Genomic DNA, 19,499 nt, shown 5'->3' with positions numbered 1-19,499 from the left:
ATGCGCTGTGCATACACTAACTTTGGCCTTTGAAGTACCTTTAGACGGGGCATGTCCATTGGTATCCTCCCCACCACTTCCAGTCGTCTTCTCCCAGCTATTTCACATGTGACATGGTTCCCAGTGGCCGGCCTCTCCCCTTCCCCACTTCCTCCTACTGGTCCAGACTCTGGTAACCCACTACTGAGTCACCCCAAGCCTGGCAGCTTAGACCAAGGCCATTTCTGAGTTTACAGTTCTAGGGTTGGAAACCTGACAGAGCCCGACTGGATTCCTGTTGGGGTATAGTTACACTGAAATCACTGGACTGGGTTTTTGTCTGGAGGCTGCAGAGAATTTGCTTCTCACCTCAAGCAGGGTGTTGGCAGATTTCAGTTCTTTGTGGTTGTAGAACTAAGATCACCCTTTCCTCGCTAGCTGCCAGCCTGGGGCCACTCTCAGCCCCTGAAACCCCTGCATCCCTGTTTCCCCTCATCTTCAAAGCTGCCATGGAGAATCTCCTTTGCCAGGAACAACCCTTCACTTCCAAGAGCCTGTCTTCAGGCTTGTTAGAGCAAGTCTTTTTTTTTCTTTTTAGTGACAACACAATGAAAATGTATTTTTGAAATGTTTTAAATTGACATAAAATTGTACATTTTTGCAGGATCTCACATGGTGTTTATTTTTTTGGGGGGGAGGTGGGGGGTACCATGGATTGAACTCAGGGGTATTCGCTCACTGAGCCACATCCCCAACCCTATTTAGTATTTTATTTAAAGACAAGGTCTCACTGAGTTGCTTAGCACCTTGCTTTTGCTGAGGCTGGCTTTGATCTTGCAATGCTCCTCCTCAGCCTCTGGAGCCGCTGGGATTACAGGCGAGTGCCACGGCACGCGGCTCATGTGGTGTTTTAATACACTATGCACATTGTGTCGTGTTCAAATATGGGTCAGTGCATCTATATCCTTAAGCAATTATAATTGTGTGTAATGAACGCATTTAATATTCTTTCTTCTAGATTTCTGGAAATATATAGTATATGATATTATCTATAGTCACTATTGTGCAATAGCAGAACTAATTTATTATTTGTTTGCAATTATAACTTTGTATCTGTGGACCAGCCTTTCTCATCCCTCTCTCCCCTACACTTTGCCCAACCTATGGTAATCACTATTCTATTTTCAATCTCTATGAGATCAACTTTTATAGATTCCACATAGGAGTGAGATCATGTGGTATTTTCCTTTCTGTGCCTGACTTATTTAACTTAACATAAGAACCCATGTTCTAACATGCCCTCTAGTTTCGTTCCTGTTGAGGCAAAAGATGGGATTTTGCCCTTTTTGTGAATGCATAGTATTCCATAGTATACATATGCTATGGTTTCTTTATCCATTCATCAGTTGATAAGATACAAGCTGATTCACTTTCTTGGCCATTGTGAATAGTGCAGCAGTAAACATGGGATAAGTCAAGTTTTTCTTAAAGGCAACTGTGTATAATAATACAACCTACATATGATAGTGAAATCAATCACTTTCATAGTACCTGAGATTATACAGGGCATGTGTGCAGGGGTTGGGAATCTTGCAGATCATCCAAGAATTCTGCCTTCCACAGAAGTTAAAAATTTCTAACTTGTGATTCATATTATATGTCCTATTGTTGCCTCTGGAAGCTCATCAAGATTTTCCATTGTTCTCAGCTTTCTGAAATTTCATGGTATGTTTTTGTGTGAGTCTATTTTATCTACTGTGCTGCACACTGCATAAGTCATTTCAGTGTACAAACAAACTCCTCCTTAAATTCCCTCTGAATATTTTCATTCTTTCCTCCCTTTCGTTTTCTCTGTTGCTTCCTAGAACTGTGATTATTTGGATGTTGGTCCATCTGGGTTTGTCCTCTAGTTCCCCCTCTTCCCATTTCCATCTCTGCTTTATGTCCTACTTTTTACCCCCAATAAAATCTTCCACATATTGATATTTTCACTTGGGTTCTCAAAGCATTAATTTGCAAGCATTGATTTTCTTTTATTTGTATCATGAATTTTCTTTTTATATGACATCAAGTTCTTGTTTTATGGATAAAATGGTTTCTCTGAGATTGTTAGTAAGGGTTTTGTTTGTTAATTTTTAAGTATTCTTTCCACAGAGTCTTGATTCCTCCACTTTACTTTTTTCCCCATCTGTTGTATTGGGGATTGAGCTCAGGGCCCCACAGCATGATAGGCAAGCACTCCAGCACTGAGCTAAACCCTCACCCCCAAACTACTTTTACATATTTACTAGAGGCTTTCCTCAGGTAACTGTGATCTTTGCTCATTTATTTCAAATCACTAAAAATGTGACTGGAAGCTCTGAGCCCCAAAGTGAGGCTTGTTAACTTTGAAGTTTACTGTAGAGACAGTGGTGTGGGCCACTGGGTTAAGGAACACCCACACTGATCTTTTTTTTCCCTTTTCTTTTTTCCCTGTGCTGGGGATGGAACCCAGGGCCTCGGGCATACTAGGCAGGTGCTCTACCAGTGAGCTACATCCCCAGTCCATTGCTAGTCCTTTAGGTCTTTCACCTCGGACAACTCAGACGGTCTCGATTTATATCTCCTGCCTGGATGTTGTTGGTTTAGTTTTCAGTTTCTTGTTGCTGAACAGGGAATGAGAATGGAGGGTGCATGTTCTTGCAGTGTCTGAAATTCAAAATCCTTCACTTTGTGGTATTGACATTAACACATGATGTGCTTTTCTAACTGCACACTTGGTAGAGTACTTAGAGGACTTGCCTCTCTTTTTTGTCTACTGAATTTTGGCCTGCCTGAAAGTATACCTTCCTGCCTTTGCAATTATTTAAAGTATATGGCTCATGCCATTCATAGTGCCCTGAATTGTATGTGTTACTTCTTTACTAGGGACAAACTCTTTGAAGGCCACAATTGTGCCTGTACCACAGAGTTTTCAATGATGTTGTCCTTACCTTGTGGGTTTTTTTTTTTTTTTTCTTGGTGTGTGTTGCAGGGAAGTACTGGGATTGAACCCAGGGGTGCTTTACCACTAAGCTACATCCCTACCCCTTTTTATTTTTTATTTTGAGACAGGGTTGCTTAGGGTCTCACTGAATTGATGAAGCTGGCCTCGAACTTGCAATCCTCCTGCCTGCCTCCAAGTTGCTGTGATTACGGGTGTAATGGCTCCATGGCTCCCAGCCCCTGAGGACTTTTAACAAATGTCTGTTGAATGGATGTCAGATGGATAGTAATGACACAAATTACTTTAATATTCTCCAAGATATATCTCTACTGATTCTTCCACTTTAGGACTTTCTAGAGAGAAGTTTTGAATCTTATTCCTTTGGCATCTTTCAGAAAAGTGCATTATGTGATTGGAAATGTAACAGGGAAAGAGTAATGTCCTGGTCCACAATCTTCTTGTGTCAAGAAACTCTCACATCAAATAAATAGTTAAACTTTTAAATATGTAGATATCAAGATGATACTTTTTCCATTTCCTTTTCTGCACCATTGTCAGAGACTTTCAGGATGGCAGGCATTACCAATTCTTAAATAATTTGTGCTAGTTACCAGCATTAGCTACTTTATAAATGGTTCTGACAAGGCACATGAGAAAATGTGTAGTCACTCTCTTTCCTTCTGCAATTCAATTCCAGCACCCTGATGCTTTTCCCCAGTAAAGAATCTCTCTAGGGCAGAGGATACGTAGCTCAGCTAGGGGCAGAGCACTTGCTTAGCTTTCATGAGGCTTTGGGTTGGATCCTCAGTGTGTTGCCAAAAAGAAACTCTAAAAAATGAATACTAAAATGACTTAATTTCAGTCATCAAATCTCTTTTTTTTTTTGAGAGAGAGACAGAGAATTTTTAAATATTTATTTTTTCAGTGGACACAACATCTTTGTTTGTATGTGGTGCTGAGGATCGAACCCGGGCCACACGCATGCCAGGCGAGCGCACTACCGCTTGAGCCACATCCCCAGCCCCAGAAGCACTTTCTTGAACATAGATTTTTCCCATGCTTTATGATTCACTCTAAGAATTATGGCCACAAACCTGAAACCTCATCCCATTAACTTTCTTTTAAAAAATGTTTCTTTCTTTCTTTTTTTTCCTTTTTAAAGATGGAATCTCACTAAATTTCCCACACTAGCCTGAAACTCCCCATCCTCCTGTCTCAGCCTTCCGAGTAGCTGGGATTATAGGTACATGCCACTGCACCTGGCTTTACTTTTCTTTTAATTCTCATTTACTTCTCTTCAAGTTTTGGCACAAATCTTACCCCTTTTACTAAGTAATACATGTTAAGTACAAAACAATTTTGGAAATACAGTACAGATAAAGAAGAAAATAAAAAAGTGTAATGCTACCATTCTCTCTCTCTCTCTCTCTCTCTCTCTCTCTCTCTATATATATATATATATATATATATATATATATATATATATATATATATATAAAATTTTGTTCGTAGTTGTAGGTGGACAGAATGCCTTAATTTTATTTGTTTATTTTTTGTGGTGCTGAGGATTGAACCCCGTGCCTCACACATTCTAGGCAAGCACTCTGCCACTGAGCTACAGCCCTGGCCCTCAAAAAAAATTTTTTTTTTTTTTTTTTTTGTTTTTTACTATTTTGTAAAATCTCCTTCCAATCCCTTTTCTACATAATTTAATTTTTAAATTAATTTTTAAAAAATTACATAAAAAGTTATATCAATATCTTACTTTTTTTTACTTAAAACTATTATGGTATTTTTCGGTATTGAAATGGTTTTCAGGAGACAGCCTCTGAAGTCAATGTTTTCACAAGGTTCAAATCTCACTTCTCCCACTTAATAGCTGTATGATTTTGCGTGAGTTATTTAACCTATGTCGCAGCTGCCTTATCCATACAAAGGACATGATAATAACTGCCTCCTTCAGGAGATTTGTGTTTATTGAATGCGTTAAGGCATATAAAACACTTAGAGCAATACCTCACACACACAGTAAGCACTAAATGAACATTAGCTACTGCTATTTAAATACAGTTTCAGGGCTGGGGGTAGCTCTGCGGTAGAGTAGCTTGTCTAGCACACTCAAGGTCCTCGGTTCAATCCCCAGCACAATAATAATAATAATAATAATAATAATAATAATAATAATAAATCTAATTGTAACATATTACTTCATTATTTGGATTAACTATAATTTATGTGATCAACCCCTTATTATTGGACTTCTAGGTTGTTTTCAATTTTCAAAAATTTTTTTCATTTGTTCTTTTCAGTTATATATGACAGCAGAATGTATTTTGGCAAATTATATATACATTGAATATAACTTATTCTATTTAGGATCCCATTTTTGTGGTTGTACATGATGTGGATTTACCCTGGTTGTATATTCAAATACAAGGCTGGGAAAGTTATGTCTGATTAATTCTACTGTCTTTCCTATTCCCCTCCCTTTCCTTCCCTTCATTTCCGTTTGTCTAATCCCATGGATTTCTATTTTTCCCTTCCCCAACTCCCTTGTTTTAGGTTAGCATCCATGAATCAAAGAGAACATTTGGCCTTTGTTTTTTGGGATTGGCTTATGTCACTTAGCATGATATTCTCCATTTTCATCCATTTACCAGCAACTGCCTTTATTTCATTCTTTTTTATGGCTGAGTAATATTCCATTGTGTATATATAACACAGTTTCTTTATCTGTTCATATTTTGAAGGACACCTAGGTTGTTTCCATAGCTTGGCTATTGTGAGTTGAGCTGCTATAAACATTCACTGTAGTATGCTGATTTTAAGTCCTTTGGGTATAAACCAAGGAGCAGGATAACTGTGTCAAATTATGGTTCCATTCCAAGTTTTCTAAGGAATCTCCATATTGCTTTCCATAATGGTTCCAATTTTTTTTTTTTAATTTTTAGGTGTTGATGGACCTTTATTTTATTCATTTATTTATATGCGGTGCTGAGACTCAAATTCACATGTGAGGCAAGTGCTCTATCACTAAGCCACAACCCCAGCCCTCCAATATTTTAATACTGAAAATAATATTATAATGTGTCAACATCCTTGTGCCTACATCAATGAACATTTGTCTGCTTATTTACTTTGTTAAATTCCTAGAAATCATTTTTGTTATTATTTTTTAATATTTATTTTTTAGTTGTAGTTGGACACAGTACCTTTATTTTTTTATTTTTATGTGGTGCTGAGGATTGAACCCAGGGCCTTGCACGTGCTAGGCGAGTGCTCTACTGCTGAGCCACAACCCCAGCCCAAATTCCAAGAAATTATTATGAACTATGTTGTAATTAATGTATTAATTTTGTCCTCTACTCCCTCCTCCCCAAGAATGTAAGTTCCACAGGGCAGACCATTTTCCATTATTTTTTAGAGCCATATTTCCAGTACTTTGAAGAGTCCGTCCCAAACATAGGAAGGACTTGATAAATACTCGTTTGTTGAAAGATGTATATCCATTCTAAGAATCTTGATAGAGGGGCTGGGGCTGTAGCTCAGTGGCAGAGCGCTTACCGAGCATGTGTGAGGCACTGGGTTCGATCCTTAGCACCACATAAAAATAAACAAATAAAATAAAGGCATTCTGTCCATCAAAAATAAATAAATAAAAAAGAAACTTAAAAAAAAGAATCTGGATAGCTATTGCTAAGTTGATCCTCAGAATCAACACTGGCACCTGAGGGCGTGAGTCCTGACTCCGACTCTCTCCAGCAATGCCTCCAGCCATGCCTGAAGAACCCTGATGCCAGCGTCCCCTTTGGCACCGGCTCTCCTGGGTGCTGTTGGGCACGCTCATCAGGTGAGCCTAGCCCCCCAGGTTTCCTTTCTGACTTGATTCTGTAGAGAGCAATTGTCTGTGGCAGTCTTCTCTTTGTCAGGATCATTCTTATTCTTAGGATTGCTCTGAGCCTGGATAATGCATATTTGTCCTCAGTAACAGCAATTAGCACGAGGTGCAGGAGGCAAGGAGAGAGATTATTTTAAGAAAATGGAGTTGTAGTTTTTTGGGTTTTCCCTCAGAACTCAAGGAGTAGAATGCAGTGAGACTCTCTGGAGGTGCTGGTATAGGCTCCGGAACAAGAAACCAGGACTTTTGTCTTCTCTCTGCAGACTGGCTCTGCCCATTTCTTGATGCATTCATGGACCTGATTATGGTGCTACGGTGCCATGCTGTTTTGAATCTGTTTTGAATCTGCCTGGGGAATTTCTATAATTTCTGGATAAAAACCTTATTGGCCTGACTTGATGTGGGTCAAACATCTGGCACAGTTTAATCAATCCTGCTACATGAGGAAACATATCAGGTGCCCATTCCTGGGAAGGGAAGGTCAGTTCTGAGAGAAAAAGGGAGGGATTATTTTGAGCTGAGCAAAAACCTCCTGAAGTCTCTGCCACAATGATCTTGCTCAAATCATTTCTTTATCTAAACCATTTCCATCCTTAAAAGCCCAAGAAGAATCTCCAGTTTTCTAATCTAAAGATTCCAGATTCCTTGATAGTCCATTTTCTGCCCTGTGTAATTTAGTGTTAACATAATAGGTGATTTTCTAATTTTTTTTTCAGAAAGCTTTTGATTTTCAAACTAAGGAATCTCCATACTGCTTTCCATAGTGGTTCCAATTTAAAAAAAATTTTTTTTAGTTGTTGACGGACCTTTATTTTATTCATTTATTTATATGTGGTGCTGAGAATCAAATCCAGTGCCTCTCTCACTAAGCCACAACCCCAGCCCTCCAATATTTTAATATTGAAAAAAAATTTAATATATTTTTTTAGTTGCAGATGGACACAATACCTTTATTATTTTTATGTGGTGCTGAGGATGGAACCCAGTGCCTCACGCATGCCAGGCAGGCACTCTACCACTGAGCTACAACCCCGGCCCCTAGTAAGCATTTTAAGGTGGAAGAATATCTCTCAAATTTCATTTCTATGCACTTAGAAGGTATTCAATGAATATATAATAATTTGATTAAAGTGTTTGTTAAAAGCTTTAAAGTCTTTGAAAGAAAATTAACATCCTGTCAAGTGACAAAGATTTTATCTACATTTTTTTCTGATGTGAATTACACATAGAAACTCTTTACTATTAACTAGTAGTATTATAAAAATCTCTAAAGCACATGTCAAATTCACCAAGTTTTCTCGTCCATTGCTGCCACTGTGGAGTCTATCGTCACTATCTCAGACGGTTGTGTGGAATCCTATGCTACCCCCCTGTTGCCATTCTTGTTCCTTTCCAACCCCTTCTTCCACAGTAGCAAAAATAATTTTCTTAAAATAAAAATACAAAGCTAGGTACAGTGGTGCATACCTATAATTGCAGCTACTAGGGAGACTGAAGCAGAAGGGTCCCAAGTTCAAGGCCAGCCTGGGTAACACAGTGAGCGCCTCTGGGTTCAATCCCTGTTACTGCAAAAACCAAAAAGCAAATCCAAAAGCAATCATGCCACTTCTCTGCTTAAAATCTTTCAGCTCCTGAGGCACTTGGAGGTCTTTTTCTTCTCGGTCTTTGCACATGCTATTTATTGTCACAGAAGAGTGACAACTTCCTCAACATTGCCTTTCCTTGGGTCTCAGCTGCAAGGCAGCATCTTTCTTTGACCTGACTTCTGACCACCCTAAGAGTGTTTCCCCTGTTCTGTACTATTTTAACCACATATTTATTTCCTTACAACTATTTTATTATTCTTCTTACTTTTTTTTTTCTTTTCTTATTTTCCCCCACAGCAAGTTTCATGAGTGTGTAGGGATTGTGTTGGTTTTGTTTTTTGGCTTTTTTTCCTAATGTATCCCTAGCACCTCCCACAGGACCTGGCATGAAGTAACTTCAAAACATATTTGATCTCCTAAGCAAGAGTAATAAGATAAATAGAATGCTAATCTACCAGCAGTTTATGTGGTTTCAATAGTGGTTCAATTGTGACAGGGGTTCACTTCGTCTTTGAAAATTACATGTTTTTTTTTTTTTCTTTTTTCCCAAACTTCTTCTCCCTGATCTTCTCTGATATTCTTTTCCCTAAACTTCTCCTCCCTGATCTTCTTTTCCCTGATTTTCTGCTTCTTGATCTCTCCTTCCTAATTTCATTTTCTCTGAGTCACCTCTATAAAAGCCCCTAGTTCCTGCTGATGGGCAGAATCACAGTCTTTGGGACAGGAGTGCCCTGTGTTTCCCTGTGCTAGCAAAGCCATAAACGATCTCCTTCCTTTTTCTCAAAACTGGGTCCTCATTATCAGATTGGCATTGGGGACAAGGACCGAGCTTTTGGCAACACTATGATTATTAGAAGGCAAACTTCCATGGTGGATGCTATTTAATTTAAAGCAAAACATTTGATCTTGTTCTTTATTTTCCCATACATAAGTAAAATATAATCGCACCCTATTAGTTTGTTTATGGAAGCATTACTCATAAAAGCAATTTGGAAGTGACGAAGAGTGACCACACTACTAATCAGGCATGCAAACAATGTGCGTGACTGTTTAAGAACATGAAAAACACACCAGCTGGATGTGCTTTCCTCATGAAAACTGGGAAAATGTTTTAAATGCAAACTGATGAGAATTTGGGAACAGTAGACGATTACATGATAAAAAGACCTTTTAGAAGATCTTATTAATTAATTCATATTTCTTCTTTGATGTGGAAAAGGGACTTTCAAAAATTTAAGAAGGGGCTGGAGAAAATATCCTGAAATCATGATTAAAGATTTCAGCTTTTTATCTTTGTTTATGACTGGAAGCTCCCAAGGGCAATCTCCATAAGCCCGGAATCAAAAGGGTGTCTGAAGGATTGCATTTTGTGTCTGGAATTTCTATTCTAACAGCATGGCTTTTCATACTTTAATAATACCTTATGCATCAGCAACACTCTGCAACACATTCATAAGCAGGGAAGAAATGGTCACTATTTTCAAGGTGTGGAAGCGAGATTAAGCAATTTGCCCCAAGTCACGTGATTAGTAGCAAGCTAGGTGGGGAGGGGCGAAGGTGCTCTCAAACTTCCTGCTTTGGTTTCTGGCCCCGGGCTTAGTCTACTACCCTAAGCCTTCTCTCTGGTAAGTGCGAGGTGCTAAGCTGACATTTCCTGTTGCCCTATTAGAGGCTTATAAATAAATAAATAATGGAAATTATTTTATAAGCAGAGTCACTCAAAGAATCTATAATTGTATAAACACCTAGAATATTGACATTAGTGATCTTATCAACCCTCATATTTCAAACGCCTTTTATTTGTTCATAGCATATTTTAGTTTTGGGGACATTTAATACACTTTAAAAAACCGTGACTACGCAGTTCAGAAAGATGCTTCTATTAATTATGTTGCCACCTGAAATTCAAAACTATGTAGGTCACCTAGTGCCCCCTGCTGAAACAAGCAGAGAATAACAAACTAATACTTTAACAGATTCTCTCCAAGGAACTGATTATTAGTGTTATGTCTCAGGATAGCAAAGGATCCCAACTGGGTCATAATTCTTCATTTCTGATATATTCAGTACCTAAACTAAGAATTTCCGTTATTAGTGCCTAACTCAGTGACAAACTCAGAGGACATTTAACAACTGTTGGGTAAATTGATTTACATGTACTTTGGCGTATTCTAGAAGTGTTCATGTGACAACCCATGTGGCATTCTTTTGCGGTTTTAATCGGTCCTCAGTAATATTCTCTTCTCCTAGAGCCTTGCCTTGAGACTTGGCAGCCATAGTAATTTCTTATCTTCCCCCAACCCCCAACCACCAGATTGTTATTTTTGGTTTTGCTCAAAATACACTGGAGGTTTACAAGAGCTTAGACACTTGACTAAGACACAGATCTGAGTTTAAACCCAGGCTGTGCCACTTCCTTAAACAAATTACTCATCCTTTAAAAGGTTCTCTATCTGTAGGAGGGAAAAGAGTCTATCCTGATACACAGGAACTCTGTGAGGACTTGAGTGATGTAATGCAAACAAGGGGCTCAGCACAATACCTGTCACTTAGCAATTGCTCAGTTATTGTTAGCTTTATTGTTGTTTTGTTATATTTTAGCTTAGCAAATCCCCCTCCCTCCAGTGGGAACTGAACCCAGGGCCTCACACATACTAAGCAATCACTCTACCACTGAACTACATCCCCACTTCTTTTTTATTTTGAGACAGGGTCTTGTTATTTGACCAAGGTGGTCTATGAACTTGGATCCTCCTGCCTCGGCCTCCTGAATAGCTGGGATCACAGGAGTGCACCCCTGCACCCAGGTTTAAGTGGGTTTTGTCTTGAGTATCATGTTTACTGGCTTTGTGAGTGCTTTGGAGGCCCACTCTGGTTGTTGATATACTTGACAGCATTTGCAGAATGTATTTGTTCAATAAAAGTCTGTCTCCAAGAAGAAATTTCTGAATTAAACCCCTACATTCTATAATTCTTTTTCATATCTTCTGTTCTAACAATTTCAAGCCAAAAAAAAAAAAAAAAAACTTGCCCCAGATTCCTCATCTTTTCAGCAGCTTCTTTATACTTATCAATCATTTTTTATTAGTTTTCCTCCTTCCTTGTGAAGATGGTAAAATAATCTTCACTTAATAACATGTGAGGGAGCTGGGGCACAGGGGAGAAGAAACTTGGAAATCATGGAACTGGAACAAGATAGGAATGAACAAGGTTTTATTGCTTATTTCATATTAAACTGGTATAAAGAAGTTATCCATCTTTTAATTAAATTAGTAATTATTATTACTATTATTTGCAGTTCTGGGGATTGAACCCAGGGCCTTGCATGTTTAGGCAAGCCTTCTATCACTTAATTACATCCCCAAACCTTTTTAATTTTATTTAGGAACAGGATCTTACTAAATTGCCCAGGCTTGCCTCAAATTTGCAATCCTCCTGCCTCAGTCTCCAGAGTAGCTAGAACTTTAGGCATAACCACTGTGCCCTGCCTAGTTTAATTTTATTTTAACAAAAAAACTTTTAATTTGCTGTTTTAAGTTTAATTTTAAATTTTACCACAGTACTATCTGTACGCAGGTTAAAGATCGAAAGAATTATAAAATTTGTAATGAAAAATGTAATCCCTAGTCCCATCCCTCCCCCAAACTACCACCTCCCTCTATTCTTTAGGAACTACTATTTCATGTCTTTTTTTTTTGGCTGTGTATCTCCAATTGGAGAGGATATATCGATATACTGTCATATTATATATATATATATGAAATACATATATATCTTTATGCAGAAGTTCATTGTAAGGTATTGGCTGCTGTGATTATGGAGGCAGAGTTCCACTGTCAGCCATTTGCAAGCTGGAGACTAGGAGGCACAATGGAGTATTTTGAAGGTCTGAGAGCCACGATATGGATTCCAGTCTAAGTTTGAAAGCCTGAGAACCAGGAATGCCAAGGGTGGGAGATGTGGGTACCAGCTGATCAGTCAGGCAGAATTAATTTAATCTGCCTTCAACTTTTGTTGAAGGAAGATGTCCACCCATACTGGCAGGAGCCATCTATTGTATTGAGACTACCAATTCAAGGGCTAACCTCTTCAAAGATACACTCAGAAATTATGTTTAACCAAATGGATGGGTACCTGTGGCCCTATCAAGCTGACACATGCAATCAATCACACAACTGGTTCCTCCGATATTTGCACTGTATTTCTAAGTGACATGCTTATACTGCCGTTTTTGTTTTGTCTTTCCAGTATTGGGGATTGAGCCCCAGGATCTCTTACATGCTTGGCAGGCACTCTACCACTGAGTAACATCCTCAGTCCTTTTAATTTTTTATTTTGAGGCAGAATCTCAGTTGCCCAGCCTGGCCTCAAACTTGCTATCCTCCTGCCTCAGCCTCCAGAATAGATAATATTACAGGTATGCACCACCATACCCGATACTGCTGTTTCTTGATATTTTGGTTTGAAATATTACCATTTGCTATCAGTTCTTGTCTCTACACTTATCAGATTATTAAATGAACACTCAATATCTCTTATAACTTTTACATGCACAGTATTCAGAGTTGAACTAAGTATAAAGACTGTTTTTTTTTTTCTTCCTGGTTCTACTTTTAATTTTTCTTCACTTAATATTCACTTAATAGTAGCCTAGTTTCTTTGCTTAGTTTGCTCTACAACTATGACAAATTATTTTCCTCAATCTTAGAAAGAATGATCAATATCCTTTAAGATCATTAAGCACATAAGGTAACCAATTGGTTTCTTTTATCAAATTTTAAGATATCCACCCTGTAGTTCTCCAGTGTCTTGTTCCAATCTGTTACATGGTCTTCTAGGACTTTAATTCCAGCTTCTGGCGCAGAAATCCCTTGGCCTTCATGCCCCTTGCTCTTTCCTTTGATTCTGCTCTGTGCTTTCTCTCGGGGTTCGTATCATCACTGTTCTTTTTGGTCTTTGGTTGGGTTCAGCCAAGGAAGGAGGGAGGAAGAGAGTCAAGTTGGGGCACTGATTCCCCCAACTCCCTCCCTTTATCTAAAGCAGGGCTTCTATCAGGCCACCCTCTTCACCTAGCTCTGTCTATCTCCCGGCCTGTTGAGGCCTAGGGTGTTCGCAGGCCCAGAATGCTACACTGCTCCTTGTTGCTTTCCTTAACCCCTCCAAGTAGTCCACAGCTCTGTAAAAAGTCCCTCCATTAAGCTCTTCTCAGTTACCTCCATTAAGTGTGTAATCTGGTTCTTTCCCTCTTTTTGGTGACATACATCCACCAGCAGCTTTCTGAGAAAGGGTACATGGGAGGTCATTTTTCACACGTTACTTGTCTAAAAATGTCTAATTTTGCAGGGTGTGGTGGCACACGCCTGTAATCCCAGTGGCTCAGGAGGCTGAGGCTAAGCCACTCGGTGAGACCCTGTCTCTAAATAAAATGCAAAATAGGGATGGGGATGTGACTCAGTAGTCTAGTGCCCCAAGTTCCATCCTTGGTACCAAAAAAAAAAAAAATCTAATTCTACCCTTATACATAACCAATTGTTTGGTGGGGATGGAATTCTGGGTTAGCGATAATATTCCCTCTTTTCTTTTTTTTTTTTTTTAAACCTTTATTTTATTCATTTACTTTTATGTGGTGCTGAGGATCAAACCCAGTGCTTCACGCATGCCAGGCTTGCCACACCCCCAGCCCTCCCTCTTGTCTTTTTTGCTTCATTATTTTCTAGCTTCGGTGATCACAGTGGAGAACATTCTGAGGACATTCACCCATTGCATGTGACTTTTAAATTTCCAAAACCCCTTAAATCTTTTTAATTTTAGGTATGAAATTCAATAATACTGCAGCTTGTAATGGGTCTTTTTCATTTATTGTGCTGGGTGCTCAAAACTTTCATTCAGTCTGAAGGTTTGTTGTTCAGCTATAGAAAATTTGCATGATTTATTTAATGATTTTCTTTATGTGTTTTTCTTTCTAAATTTGGGCACTGGCACTCAATCTTTTGAGTTTTCTTGTTTTTTAATTTCTCATTTTCCTTTGGTTTATCTTTGTTTACTTTCTGAAAGATTTCTTTATCATTAAACTCTTCTCCTTAATATAAAATTTTTGTTGTAGTCTCCATTTCCAAGAGCACTTTCTTGTTCTCTAAATACAATATCCTAAAACAACAACAACCACAACCACAAACTTTAAACTGGGCATGATGGCACATGCCTGTAATTCCAGCTACTCAGGAGGCTGAGACAGCAGGATCCCAAGTTTGAGGACAGCTTCGGTAACTTAAGAAGACCCTGTTTCAAAAGAAAGAAAGGAAGAAAGAAAAAAGAATTAAATTAAAAGAAAAGAAAAAAAAAGAATTAAATTAAATTAAAGGACTGGAGATGCAGTTCAGTGGTAGCTTGTCCCTGGCCTCAATCCCCAGTACTGAAAAAACAAACAAACAAACAAAACCCCACAAAACAGTAGTAGCAACCATGGTTTTATGATCTTATTTCATGGATTCTGTCTCCTTTATCTCTTTAAGCATGTCATCATTTTTTATTCAAGAGATTTTTTTTCCCCTACTATCTACTTGCCTCAGTTTCCTGAAGTCTTTTTGACTATTTCTTTTGGTCTCTTTCATGATAGACTTTCCTAAAAGGTCTGATGATTTTTGGCTGTTCACTAATATTTAAGAGTTAGAAATAAAAATGTCACCCAAATCTTAGCCTATTTGGAGTTTGCCTAACTGTGAAACTTCACAGTAAGAACCCCAGACACAGTTCAGATTGTTAGCTAATTTCTTCAGTAGGAAGTTTTTTAATACAGTTCCACCGAAAGAACTGCACAAGACAAAATGAGATGTTTACACCAGAATGTAAATCAATGTATTGCTTACCTCCTCTATTCAGAAAATCTTGCTAAGCAGGTTGAGGGAGATAACTCACAGGACACTCAGTGATCTTGTATAAAATCCTTATCTTGTTGCAGATCAGTAATAAAGACCAATTTATAGACCACACATTGGGTAGCAATGCTTTAATCTCTAAGGACTGAAACTCTGGATGCCAAAATTCTGGGGCCCAATGTAGCCCAGGAGCTAAATGTATTACTTGTAATCAGTTGATTTTCACTTGTTACTGGGAAAAATCTCACTTGGGCATAACATACTATCATTTCTGTACATTGCTGGATTCAGCTTGGTGGAATTTTGTTAAGAATTATTTACATTTATATATATTTTTAATAGCTTTTTAAGCTAATTATTTTTATGTGGTGCTGAGGATCAAACCCAGTGCCTCACAGGTGCTAGGCAAGTGCTCTACCACTGAGCCAAACTCCCCGTACCTACATTTATATTCTTGAGGGATACCGGTGCTTAGTTTGTGCTTATGTGTGTGTGTTGCTTGTGTATTGTAATATCATTATTGAGTTTTGGTGTCAGAATAATATTAGCCTTGTAGAATCAGTTGGCAAGTATTTTATTCTCTTCAAGTTTTTGGAAGCTTTTACATAGCATTGGTATTATTTTGGCCTGACTGGTAGAACTCACCAAAAAATTCATATGGATTCTAGAGCAGTTTTATTTTAGTGGGGGAAACTTTTAACTACAAGTGCAATTTCTTTGATAGAAACAGGGTTATTTGAGTTTCTATTTCTTTTGAGCACATTTAGGTAGCTTATGTTTCTCAATGAATTTTGGTCAATTTTTTAGTTGTTGTAGGTAGAAGAGTAAACCTGGTTTTGGTTATTCTATCTTTCTTTTTAAACTTTATTTTATTTATTTTTTTATGTGGTGCTGAGGATCAAAAATGGTGTCTCACACATGCTGGGCAAGTGCTCTGTCACTGAGCTATAACCCCTGTCCCTGTTATTCTATCTTGATTGAAACCAAAAGTTCCTTCTAGTCTATATTTTATACTATATTAATTAATATATACTATATAATAGTGTACTGTTATGATATATTAAATATATATATATATATATTTAGTAGATGTAAATCATACTATCATGCTGTTTTGTGTCCCAACTTTTTCAATAATCTCATTTACTGATCCTGTTCAAATACTTTAAAGTATTTTTTTATAATATCTTTATTTTATTTATTTTTATGTGGTGCTGAGAATTGAACCCAGGGCCTTGCATATGCTAGGCAAGTGCTCTACTGCTAAGCCACAACTGCAGCCCACTTTAAGATATTTTTATAGTACAACTTGAAAATGAAAATATTAGAATCTTAAAACTCCTAATGTTGTGTCTAATTAATACAGGGCTAGCAAAATGTTTACAAGTATGTACTTTTAAATGATTGCATACTGCTTTCTCTAAAGACCTCCTAGACATTTTCTAAAGCAAAACTTTGATAAGCTGCCCATCTATCTCATTGCTAGGGATCTTGTAATTGTTAATTACTGCCACAAATCTCTTGTGCTAAAACACTTGATTAACATTTCCTCTGTGCAGATTAATGTGGTAATTGCATCTGTCTTGTCTCTCCTGATTAAATGCTGCCACCCGGCCTCCTCCTCCTGGATCCTATTATCCTACTGAAATCAGTATCCTCAATTTCATGGAAACCTTTCTTACCATCATGGCCGACTGTAGTGGAAGCCAACACAGAGCTTTTCGAGGATTGGGGGCCTCCCATATCAAGGCATTTTATTAACTGATCAACCTTTTCCTACTTACTAATTTAGTAATGGCTTGATGAAGGGAAGCCTCCAGGCCACCGAGAGGTCACATTTGATGCATGGATGAAGAGATCTGCTGAACACACCCATTTCCCTGAGCCTTAGGTTTCATTCCTACATAAAAGAAAATTTGGCATTCAGTTTCATTCACTAAGGCCACCCTTGCAGCCAGACTCATGAGCCCACAAAGCAAATTGTTATAGTCACACCCAGGGACTTGGACAAACATATCAAATATCCATATTTTATATATTGATAAGATCTAAGCTTACATTTTTTTTCTCCTTGGACTAACACTTTTAGAATATGTCTGTATGCTCCCCAAATTTCTGACAATCCCAGTTGCCTTCAACTGATATGTTTTCTATATGTATAAAGTTATTTTCTCCCCTACAAAAGACCTTGCATTTTTTCCTCTGAGCTATGCTGGGATTAATTAATGTGGGCTTAGAGGTTTGGTGGGATTCTTGAGGTGGGTCTTGAGGAGACAGATTTTTTAAAAATTTAGCTACTGTCAGCATGTAGATTATATTTAAGCTGTAAGACAGATGTCACCACTCAGACACTGAGCATAGGACAGGAAACAGAGGTGCAAGGACCACACTGAACACTTACGAGATCAGGCTGAGGAAGATGAATTAGCAAAGGAAGAGCAGTCCATGAGGTATGAAGAGAACTGTGATTCCTGGCAGCGAGTAACGAGTGTTTCAAGGAAGAAAGAAGTCGGTGGACTGGCCACATAAAGGTTACTGATGATCTTTCTTTTTTTTCTTAGTTGTAGTTGGACACAATACCTGTATTTTAATTGTTTTTATGTGGTGCTGAGGATCGAACACCAGCGCCTTGCACATATTAGGCCAGCACTCTACTGCTGAGTCACAACCCCAGGCCCTACTGGTGATCTTAGTAGGCTGTTTGAGTTGAATGATAAAAGCAAAACCCTACTTGGAGGTGTTCAAGAGAAGACATGGGTGGGAATTGTAGATATAGAATACAGGCAGCATTTTGAGAGTTTTGTTAAGATAGGAGAAGAGAAATGGAGTAGAAGAGGGAGGAGGCTGTCAGGTTAAGGGAAGATACCTCTCTCTCTCTCTCTCTCTCTTCAGTATTGGGGATTGAACTCAGGGCTAGACAAGCACTGCAGTACTGAGCTTCATCCCTAGCACTTTATTTTATTTATTTCCTGCCTCAGCCTCCTGAGTAGCTGGCAGGTGAGGGCCACTGTGCCCAGCAAACTAGCTCTTTCTTTAAGATGGGAACTTTTACAGCATGTTTTTATTCTCATATGAATGATTCAGTAGAGACCAAAAATTTATGGAGAAGGGTGAGAGGAGAGTTGCTAGAGTAATGCCCTTGATGAGGTGAGATGAGATGGAATGAGACCTAATGCGAAAATGGAGGAGTTGGCCCTAGGAGCACAGCAGTTCATTTTTAGAAAGAGGAGGAAAGACAGTATCTGGGCACAGATGTAGGTGGGCAGATGTGATGATGGTAGGAGCTTGTGGAAATGCTCTCGTGAGAGTTTTCTTTTCTTGATAAATTATTAAGTAAAATTGAATCTGAAACTTTATTTTTGAAATTTTTACTAAGACTATATGAAAATTTTACAAAATTTATTTTTCACTGAATGATTTATTTAATTACATACAGTAAAATTCATAAATGTAATATATATAACTGGATAAATTAAGATAAATCCACCCTCCCATATAACGAATACCCCAGTCAAGACAAACCTAGGACATTGCCCTTTGGTTCATGGTTCAAAGGACTTGGTTCCCTTTCAGTGTCTTCTATCCAAACCCCTTATCCTCACCTCCCTGTACCCCACATTCAGAAAATCCAGGCAACAACTACTCTGATTTTTAATACTATATACTAATTTTACCTGTTCTTTACCTTCATGTAAATGGGATAATGTGGTGTTTTGGGTCTGGCTTCTTGTACTGATGGGTTTCAATAGTTCATTATCTATTACTTGGAGTAGTATGTCATTGTAGGAGTGTGCCATAATGTGTTTATTCATTCTCCTACTGAACACTTGGATTATTTTAAGTTTGGGGCTGTTGTTAACATTCTTGGGCTAACCTCTTGACAGTTGTTTTTAATTTCAAAATATGTACATTGGGAAAGATCTACCCCCTTAGCTGCAGATTCATACTCTAGGTTCTTAGGTTTTGTTTTGTAATCTGAGGATTGAACTGGGGTCTTATGTATGTCAGGTGTTGTGGTTTAGATGTGAGGTGTACCCCAAAAGCTCACATTTGAGTCAATGCAAGAAAGTTTAGAGATGACATGACTGGGTTATGAGTCTTAACCTAATCAGTGCATTAATCCCCTGATAGGGATTAACTGGGTGGTAAATGTAGGAAGGTAGGGTGTGGCTGGAGGAGGTGGGTTACCATGGGTG

General features: G+C 38.3%; 1 long non-coding RNA gene across 3 annotated transcripts in view; it reads right to left on the bottom strand.

The window, feature by feature from the left end:
- The window catches only part of LOC114092447 (uncharacterized), a 62,810-nt gene that overhangs the window by 3,789 nt on the left and 39,522 nt on the right, over window positions 1-19,499 (bottom strand). For 2 of the 3 annotated variants that reach the window (XR_003582721.2, XR_003582722.2), the window contains 2 exons: window positions 17,088-17,203; window positions 11,627-14,707 (listed from right to left, as the gene is read on the bottom strand). This is a non-coding gene — a long non-coding RNA (uncharacterized lncRNA). Of the gene's footprint in view, window positions 1-11,626; window positions 14,708-17,087; window positions 17,204-19,499 lie in introns of those variants that run through there. The other variant, XR_003582723.2, reaches the window with a different exon arrangement.

This window comes from Marmota flaviventris, chromosome 12, assembly GCF_047511675.1.
Source record: "Marmota flaviventris isolate mMarFla1 chromosome 12, mMarFla1.hap1, whole genome shotgun sequence".
NCBI classification, from domain to species: Eukaryota; Metazoa; Chordata; class Mammalia; order Rodentia; family Sciuridae; genus Marmota; species Marmota flaviventris.
This window is presented reverse-complemented; position numbering and strand designations above follow the sequence as displayed.